The 9,525-nt window shown below is 36.0% G+C and overlaps 1 long non-coding RNA gene across 2 annotated transcripts; it reads left to right on the top strand.

Moving 5' to 3' along the window:
* Positions 1-964: 964 nt before the first annotated feature.
* On the top strand, positions 965-9,181 carry LOC147283196 (uncharacterized). Of its 2 annotated transcripts, none has more exons than XR_015123074.1 (3): positions 965-1,060; positions 1,205-1,267; positions 9,053-9,181. It is a non-coding gene; the product is annotated as an uncharacterized LOC147283196 (long non-coding RNA). The 2 variants fall into 2 exon arrangements; XR_015123075.1 differs by lacking the exon at positions 9,053-9,181 and adding an exon at positions 1,645-5,030.
* The last annotated feature ends 344 nt before the right edge of the window (positions 9,182-9,525 follow it).

Genomic DNA, 9,525 nt, shown 5'->3' with positions numbered 1-9,525 from the left:
GAGAAAAATGGGATCAACGAGATTTGGCAAAGAGATATAGGAAGAAGAAGGAGGGGGTGAAGAACGGGGAAGATGAAAAGAGTTGAGTTTTCTTAATTTTTTTTTTTTTGAAGTTTAAAATATTTTAAAATGTTTTGTATGAATTGTTTATTATAGAGTAATAATTAAATATAGGCATAAATTCAATTTAGACACATAACTATATATGTCATTTCAACGGGGTCCACGAACTTTAAAATATTTCAAATATACACCAAATTTATTATCTAAATTGAAAAATGGACTTCCGTCCATTGATTTGTTGATAGATTAGTTAAATATCAGCTTGGCTTTTGCTGAAGGGGATTAATTGGCAATGTGGCACCAACCCAGCATACCTTTTCCGCCAAATGAGCAACACATGTCCACCTGACACGGGCCCACACACCCATCACTTCTTTCCCACTCATCGAATGCTCTCCTGACCATTTAGTCTCCCAAAAACATCACGTTTTCCCCCAAATTCAAATATAAATTCTTCACTTGTGTTCAACGAGCGAGAAAGTGATGATGAGTTTGTGGGCCCGTATCAGGGGTTAGGTATATATGTGTCATCGTGTCGCTCATTTAGAAAGAAATGTTTGCTGAGATAGCGCCACGTTGCTAAGTAATCCCAATCAGCAAAAGCCAAGATGACATTTAACTGATCTCTCAACCGATTAATAGGCAAAAATTTATTTTTCAATTTAGATAATAAATCGAGTGTATATTTGAAATATTTTAAAGTTTGTGGATTTCGTTGAAATAGCATATATAGTTATGTGTCTAAATTGAATTTATGCCTTAAATATAATAGATAAACTCATGCTTAATTTTTTAAATACGTGTCAGTATTTTAAATTAGAGGTGAGCATACACTGGAGTTAAAAAGAAGTGAACAAAACTGCTCCCCATTAAAACCCTATGTTTTTATTCTTCCTGATCAGTTTGCACAGCCGCCGCTGGTTCTCTCTCTCACTTTCAACCTCCAACGAAGCAGCCCCCCCACCACCTTCATCTCACTCCAAAAACTTTCCTCTGGGTAAAGCCTCCCGCCATCTCTTTCTTTCTTAGCTCTTTTCTCTTTCCACACTTCGTTTCTTTGTTTCTTCTCAGCCATCTCTTCCATAGTTTTCTTTAATTGATAATAAATTTGAAAAGTTGAATCACTGGTTGTGTGCTTTAGGGTTTTCCAAGAACAGACAGCAACCGTGAAGGGTATTGGGTTTTGGATTCGAACAATTTGCAGGTATGTTCCTATTCTTTGTATTTTAGTGTTTGGGTTTTGCATATGGGTAGCGTGGGTCTTTGATTATTCTCATTTTTTTTCACAAAAAATTCCACTAAAGAGATTGCATTTTTGGACCATTGTTTTATTCCTTTTGGGTTTCTTAATGTGGATTTCTCTTTATAGTCTATATTTTGTCAGAATTTTAAGACGGTTGGATTTGTTAATTCTTCCTACATTGTGTGCCTTTACTCTGTTTGCAATGTTGTAGAATCATTGTTTTTTTATTTTTTTTATTTAATGGGTTTGTCATGCAAATTGGTTTTATTTTATCTTTCTGGGTGTGTTATGCGTATTGATTTTATTTTAATTATTCTGCGTTTGTGGTGCATTATCAGATTAAATTGCTAAGGTCTATTTGGTAGGACTCAAATATGAAATTGAGGTTTTAGCAAATTACAGGTTGCTGACCTCAAAGAAAATTATAGAGTATTCATTTCTCAGATAGCATTTTCACTATTACAAAGGATCTTTTAAAGGAAATGGATATGAGAGAAGTAACAAGTACCACATGACAATACTACAGGTTATTGAATTAATATACTAATAACCCATAACCAATCAAACTTCTAGAAATCCCCTCACACGAAAGTGATGAGTCTCACCTATTATCTCAGCCCAAATATTACTATCAGTAAATGGTCACCTATCAGTATCCCTCCCCCTCAAAAAGAGGCCTGTCCTCAGGCCAAGCAATCTGAAAAATGGGCCTGAATAGAAGCAGCGTCCTCCCCTATCGTATCTTCAGAAGGATAGGCGGCCCATTTGATCAATTAGTGGGTCACTGGCAGATTGTGGCGCTTGACCAAGCCATGGTCCAATATCTTCTCAGGAATGCATTGTGGCCTATCTCTAGCGACCAAGGGGGGCATGGTAGTTGAAGGTGTGATGTTACATCCCAACTTGGCTTTCAACAAAGAAACATGAAATACTATTTGGATCTTAGTTCATTGTCATTAGTTCAAATTTCCACAAAATATTTCCCAATGTTATGAGCCATGCGGCTCCCAACAACACTTCACAACCAGACACTAACCAAATATATTAATCTGTAGAAAATTCAAAGCCCTGTAGCTTCATTGCCATACTAGGCGTGTGCTCTTTAGTGAACATATGAGTGCCACTAGCTACCAAAACATGGAGAGGTATAGCATTGTACAAAGGGCAAACAATATGTTTCAAAATGGAAGGGTTGATGAAATTATGGGTGACATGTACCTTACGTTTCCCAATGGAAGGCTATATTGTTCTGTCTAGCTGTTCTCTATTGTAAAATTTTTAGTTTTTGCGTTAGCGGATAGGTTGCCCACTATGATGTACTTTCTGTTTTCTATTAATAAAAGTATTGTTCTTATCAAAGAAAAAAAATGTACCTTATGTTTCCTAATTAATCCTCACATACACATGGTGTCTGTCTTGGACGGGCTCGCAAGCACATGAATGGAAATCAAAGGCTCGATATCTTACACCTCAGTCACCACCACATCCTCGCCCACATGTTCTGAAATATCCACAGTATACTCACTAGTGGCATCAATCAATAATGCTCAAGCCTTCTTACAAAGGTGCCTAGGTCTGAATGGTCCTTCACAAAAGAAACACTGATTCTTTTCATACCGCCTGATATTCAGCTTCGGATAAACGATGGGAAACAGAGGGAGGTAGTAGGTTTGTTACTTGGGGTTTGGGAGGTTAGCTGTGCTTAGGGAAATCTGGTGAGTGATTTGGGATGGGTGGGTGGTGCAAGTAAAGCTAATTGGGTTGGAGGAGTAGGTAAAGCAAGTCTCTTTGGATGGGTTGTGGGAAATTTTCACCAAGCTGCATTGGTATGTCTATACACTTCAATTCTGCTTATATAGCCTATTTTTATGAGTACCTTGAGTGTAGATTTTATCTCCCAAAAATAAAACAAATGGAATTGTTGTTGTCTGCTTGCCCCTCTTTGATTTGTTATGGGGCGAGGATGAGAACTCTCTTAAACCTTTATTTTCAAGGTTCGGATGTTAGTGGCTCAACTCACTCTAGTGTTGCACCAAAGAACATTGAAAATCTAGAACAATTTGTGACAGAATTTTTCAAAGGCCTTCCTTGCACACCAATTATCTGTAAGTGTGCTTGGAGGGCCTTATTCTAGTCTCTTACAACAGTTGTTACAATCTGATTCGAGTGCTAGAGCATGCTTGGAGGGCCTTATTCTAGTCTCTTATAATAGTTGTTACAATATGATTTGAGTGTTAGAGCATGGATTCTAGTAACACGTTTGAAGTCTAATCGTAAACTCATTGTTATGCTTTTGCAGTCTTTGAACAAATTGAATGTAATCTTGTTTTGAAGGCATGCAGTTAATATATGAGTTTTGCATTGTTAATAATCTGCAACTTCTAACAGGTGCTTGTAAGTGGAAAGTACATGTCGCCCAAGATTGGGTCTGTCCATGGGGTTTACCAGGCTCCATTGACGTTGATGATATTATTCTAGAGTATAGAATCATAAGGGAAATGATTCACTTTGGTAGAAGCAGATGAAAGTGGTTGTAAATCCCTTGATGGTCGCCTTGGTCAATTTCTGAAGTAGGCTATTTCAATCATGTTACATAACTATGTGGAAGATCCATGACATCTCTTTTTTTACACAAATTTAAGACCATTAGATTCAGCCACTTTTAATAGTTTAGATCAATGTTGATGTAACTTTTTCTTTTGTCTTAAATAAATAAAAGAAATGGAATTAATTATAATGAGAAGAAGTTTAGCGTGAAAATTAGATTTTTTTCGAAACTTCTAGGGAAGATGAAAGGTTTATCTATAATTGAAATTATTGAGAATTTGTTAATAAGTAACTTGAGTTTGTTTTCCCTTCAGATATAACTGGAGGTTAAAGAATCAATTTTTTTGGTATATTTAAAGTTTGCTAACCAAGTTATGCGAGTGTTTTATACATTTAGAAGCCCCTAGGTTGTCCTACATCAAAGAGGATATTTTTTGCTTTAAAATCTGAGTTGAAGGTGGTGTATAACTAATAACCTGTAATATTTTTATGCTCTAGTGATTTAGAAGAAGTATGGTTTCGTCTTTCAAAGTACGTTCTTTTGGGAGAATGGTCAAGCAAGTTTTTGGACTCGGCATATGAGAGGCTGCACAAGAAATTGAAAAATCAACCCGGTAAGAATACAATAAATGAGAGTGATCTGAAAGTCCTCCTCGGGACATCCACAAATGCCTTGAATGAAAACGTGTATCTTTCAAAACTTTATGCTAATGACATTGAGAAACTGTCTGAATTTACCTTCGAAGAAATAAAGAAAGTACAAAATACACTTGAAAGTGTGAAGTCACTAACAAGAGAGCCAATAATTTTGGTTATGGACTCGGAGGTGCAGGTATGCGTTTGATTCCTATGCAACTAGATAGAGCAACTAAATAGACAACAATTTATTAAGCTTACAAACCCTACTTGTTTTTATTTTTATAGTAGATGTTACCCTTGAAAAGTTTGCCAATTCTAAGAAACCAAGAGGTCTATCGGATGCCCTTAGTAGGAAGCATCTCTGTGACTATGCAAAATAACCAAGTTCTCGAAAGATAAGTTTGGAGTACTAAGATTCCTTGCATTATTCCCTCACATGCAATTGTTCTCCTGAATCCCAGTAAATATTTAGCTAATACAGGAATTTTCATTTGAATTCTCATTTGGAGTTATTCAAATGAAAATTTCATAATACATTTTAAAATCTCATGTAGCAGCTAAATCTTTACTAGGATTCAGGAGATCAATTGTATGTGAAGGATCAATGCATGGAATCTTAGTACTCCAAACTTGGCTTTCGCGAACTTGGATATTTTGCATAGTCACGAAGATGCTCCCTACTTAGGGCATCCAATAGACCTCCTGGTTTTTTAGAATTGGCAAACTCTCCAGAGGTAACATCTATTACAAAAACAAAAACAGATAAGGTTTGTAAGCTTAATACATTGTTGTCTATCTAGTTGCAAAGGAATCAAACGCATACCTGCATCTCCGGGTCCAGAACCAAAATTATTGGCTCTCTTCTTACTGACTTCACACTTTCAAGTGTCTTTTGTACTTTCTTTATTTCTTCGAAGGCTAATTCAGACGGTTTCTCAATGCCATTAGTATAAAGTTTTCAAAGATACACCTTTTCATTAAAGGCATCTGTGGATGTTTTGATGAGAACTGTCATATCACTCTCATTTATTGTCTTCTTATCGGGTTGATTTTTCAATTTCTTGGGTAGCCTCTCATATGCCGAGCCCAGGAACTTGCTTTACCATTCTCCCAAAAAAACGTACTTTGAAAGACCAAATCATACTGTAACTAAATTACTAGTGCATGGAAATATTATAGGATATTAGTTAACACCACCTTTAACTCAGATTTTAAAGCAAAAAATATCCTCTTTGATATAGACCAACCTAAGGGTTTCTGAACGTATAAAACACTCGCATAATCTGGTTAGCAAACTTTAAGTATACCAAAAAAATTGATTCTTTAACCTCTAGTTATATCTGAAAGAAAAACAAACTCAATCTACCTATTAACAAATTCTCATTAATTTCAGTTATAGATAAACCTTTCATCTTCCCTGAAAGTTTTGAAATAGATCTAATTTTCACGCTAAACTTTTTCCCATTATAATTAATTTCATTTCTTTTATTTATTTAAGACGAGAAAAAGGTACATCAGCATTCATCTAAACCATTGTAAGTGGCTGAATCCAATGGTCTTAAATTTGTGTTAAAAATGAGATGTCATGTATCTTCCACATAGTTATGTAACATGATTGAAACAACCTACCTCAGAAATTGGCCAAGGCGACCATCAAGGGATTTACGACCACTTTCATCCGCTTTTAACAAGTGAATCCCCTCCCTTATGATTTTATACTCTGGAATAATATCATCAACGTCAGTGGAGCCTAGTAAAGCCCATAGACAAATGCAATCTAAGGCGGCATGTACTTTCCATTTAGGAGCTCCCGTTACAAGTTGCATATTATTAATAATGCAGAACGCATATATTGAACTGCTGTCAAAACAAGATTACCTTCAATTTGTTCAGAGACTGACAAAAGCATAACAATGAGTTTATGGTTAGACTTCAAACGTGTTACCAGAATTCATGCTCTAACACTCGAATTAGATTGTAACAACTGTTGTAAGAGACTAGAATGAGGCCCTCCAAGCACACTCACAGAGGTAACTAGTGTGCAAGGAAGGCTTTTGAAAAATTCCGTCACAAATTGTTCTAGATTTTCAATGTTCTTTGGTGCAAGATTGGAGTGAGTTGAACCACTAACTTCTGAACCCTGAAAATAAAACTTTAAGAGAATTTTCATCCTCGCCTCAGAACAAATCAAAGAGGCACAAGCAGACAACAACAATGTCATTTGTTTTATTTTTGGGAGCTAAATCCACACTCAAGGTACTCATAAAAATAGGCTATATAAATAGAATTGAAGTGTATAGACATTCCAATGTAGCTTGGTGGTGAAAATAAGATGCCCATTTATTTGCATGGAGATATTGGCAAGATGACAAAGTAATATTCTCACCATGCTCACTAACGGCGGAAAGTGCAAGCATAGCAGTAAGCAACTTAGAAATTTGTTTAACACCAAATGTCAGCCACCATCAATAATGCCAAAGCATGACAAACAAAGACAAGAAATATAAAAGTCACATAGATCAAAGTAATTGGAAGATACTTTCAATTGTTATAGAAACACCTCAAATCTACATGAAGCGAAGTTCAATGCATACTTTTATAAGGGTTAAATACAAAAATGGTCTACGAACTTTACATTGATTCTCAATTTGGTCTACTAATTATAAAAAATGTTAATTTGATCCACGAATTTTCCAAGTTGTACCAAAGCAGTACAAACGTTAATTTCCATCCGAAAATTAACGAAATTGGTCACATGAAAATGTGATGAACGAATTGAAATGCCCCTGAAAATGTGGTCACTTGCTGTGTACATGACCATTTTTCGTTAAATTTCCTGTACAACTTTGGTGAAGTTCACTGGACTATTTTTGTACCATTTTTCGTGGACCAAATTGACACTTTTTATAGTTAGTGGATTAAATTGAGATTTACTGTAAACTTCATGGGCCATTTTTGTATTTAACCTTTTTTTTTTTTTTAATATAGATCATGAAACAAACCCACATGTTAAAACTACCAAATAATTCAGAAAGCAGCTCCACTTGCCAAATTACCCACAAGACTCTTCCCAAAACCTCACCACAAAAAGAAGCCAAACTCACAATGGCATCCTCACTATCAGTGATGTTGCCTTCCTCATCTTCCAGCTTATTAATCAATTTTTCCACCTTCCTACCACTCGCAATCCTATGAAACAACCTAGAGTTATTGTCCCAATCTATTAACCATTTCACCTTGATTTTTTGTTTCCAAGAGATCTCTTCTTTGATATTTACCTCTAAGGTCACCCCTCTCCTTCAAAGCCTCATTAAGGTTCCCATCTTCCTCCAAAACATCAATTTCCTGAATCCTACTTAAAATTTCTTTCTTTAAATCTTTTTTTGTTTTGTGTTTTTTTTTTTAAGAAACAAATTTTCATTAAAAGAAAATAAAAAAAATACATAAAACAATTGGTGGACAAGATGTCCACTATCCTACAAAGATCCTAGATAGCAAGTTCTAAAGAATTTGCACAAGAAGCAAAACATAGTACATCATTAATCACATCCTAATACACAACAGTCTCCCAGTTAAGACAATGGCAGAAGATGAGTATGATGGAAAATTACTTAGAACCATTACCCTATGCTCAAATCAGAAAAAATACTAAAGAACTCAAGTCATGTAGCAATGAAAACCAATATAATACATTTTCATAATGTTTGGAGAATTAAGCTTTTTACCAAGAAAAAATTATGGAAAATTACTTATATATCACCACTAACTCAGATTTTAAAGCAAAATCAGACCTCTTACATCTTAATATTTAATTCCTTATATTAGTGTATTAATTTTCCATGGCATATGTCCTAAAACATCACATGCAAGTGCACCATTAACAAGTCTCCAACAAATGGAGTATGATTTATAATTTAAAATACTACAATCCATAAGATGAAGAATTCCAAAGAATATGGTTAAAATAAAAATAGAATAAAAGAGAGAGAAATGTTTTACCTTCTGAAAAAGTATAGGAACCTCCCGGCATACCACAAAAGCTAAGATCAACCAAGACACTAGCCTTGGTAGATCAGCACCCACATTAGACCAAAGATCCGTACTGAAAAGAACAATCCAGAAAGACAAAAACACAGGAAGTTATTATGGGTAGCAGCAATTAGTGCCATTCAAAATTTGGAAAATGCGCTTAATGTTGACTTTTACTGTGGAATGTGCAGTATCGGAATTGATTAATTTGTCTTTAATACAATGTGCAGTATCTAATCACCCATCTTCTACATAAAGATAAGAAATTTAATATGATTCTTTCACATGACTTTGTACAGTCAGTCTTTAACAATATGGGTTTCAGTTTCACATCTCCTTTTTACATTGTTTTATTTTTTGGCCATCTTTTCCTCTTCTTCTTCACCATTTCTGCTTATCTACCCCATAGAGGCTCTCGTTTTCATTAATTTTGAAAGTCAAGAAGGAAGGACCATACCTACTTACAGAGGACTTTCAATTGTATAAATTAATTTAACCCCATCTTCTTTCATTTTCCACAATGTTTCTCAGCAACCAAACACAAACCAGAAAAGAAAAGAAAAGAAAAGCAAGTTCAAGTACCAGATCATGACATCCAAAGACTTGAAAAGGAAACGGAATTACTAGAGGGAGCTTTGAACTCGTCGGAATCAGCGAAGCTCTTGGTCTCCGGCGGAGTGAAGCACGCGACGAACATTCCGACGACTGAGCAAGCGGCGACGGCGACGGAGCTGGACTTCCGTCCTCCATTGGAGGCGTCGGAGTAGGACGAGCTCGGTGGATCGCCAGTGAGGGAGCTCGGGTCTGCCTAGACCCGATCCGGCGTCGACGCTAATTTTCATTGAGAGTGGAATACAGGGGGAGGAAGAAGGAGGAGAGATGAGAAGATCGGGACCGGTATCGCCGACAACCGTCGCCGGACAACGAAGCACGCGCCGGGAGAGAGACAGAGAGAACCAGAGGAGAGAGAGACAAAGGAGAAAGAGAGAACGAGAGAAATAAAA

The sequence above is a fragment of the Dryas octopetala genome, chromosome 6 (genome assembly GCF_963921425.1).
Source record: "Dryas octopetala chromosome 6, drDryOcto1.1, whole genome shotgun sequence".
NCBI classification, from domain to species: domain Eukaryota; kingdom Viridiplantae; phylum Streptophyta; class Magnoliopsida; order Rosales; family Rosaceae; genus Dryas; species Dryas octopetala.
This window is presented reverse-complemented; position numbering and strand designations above follow the sequence as displayed.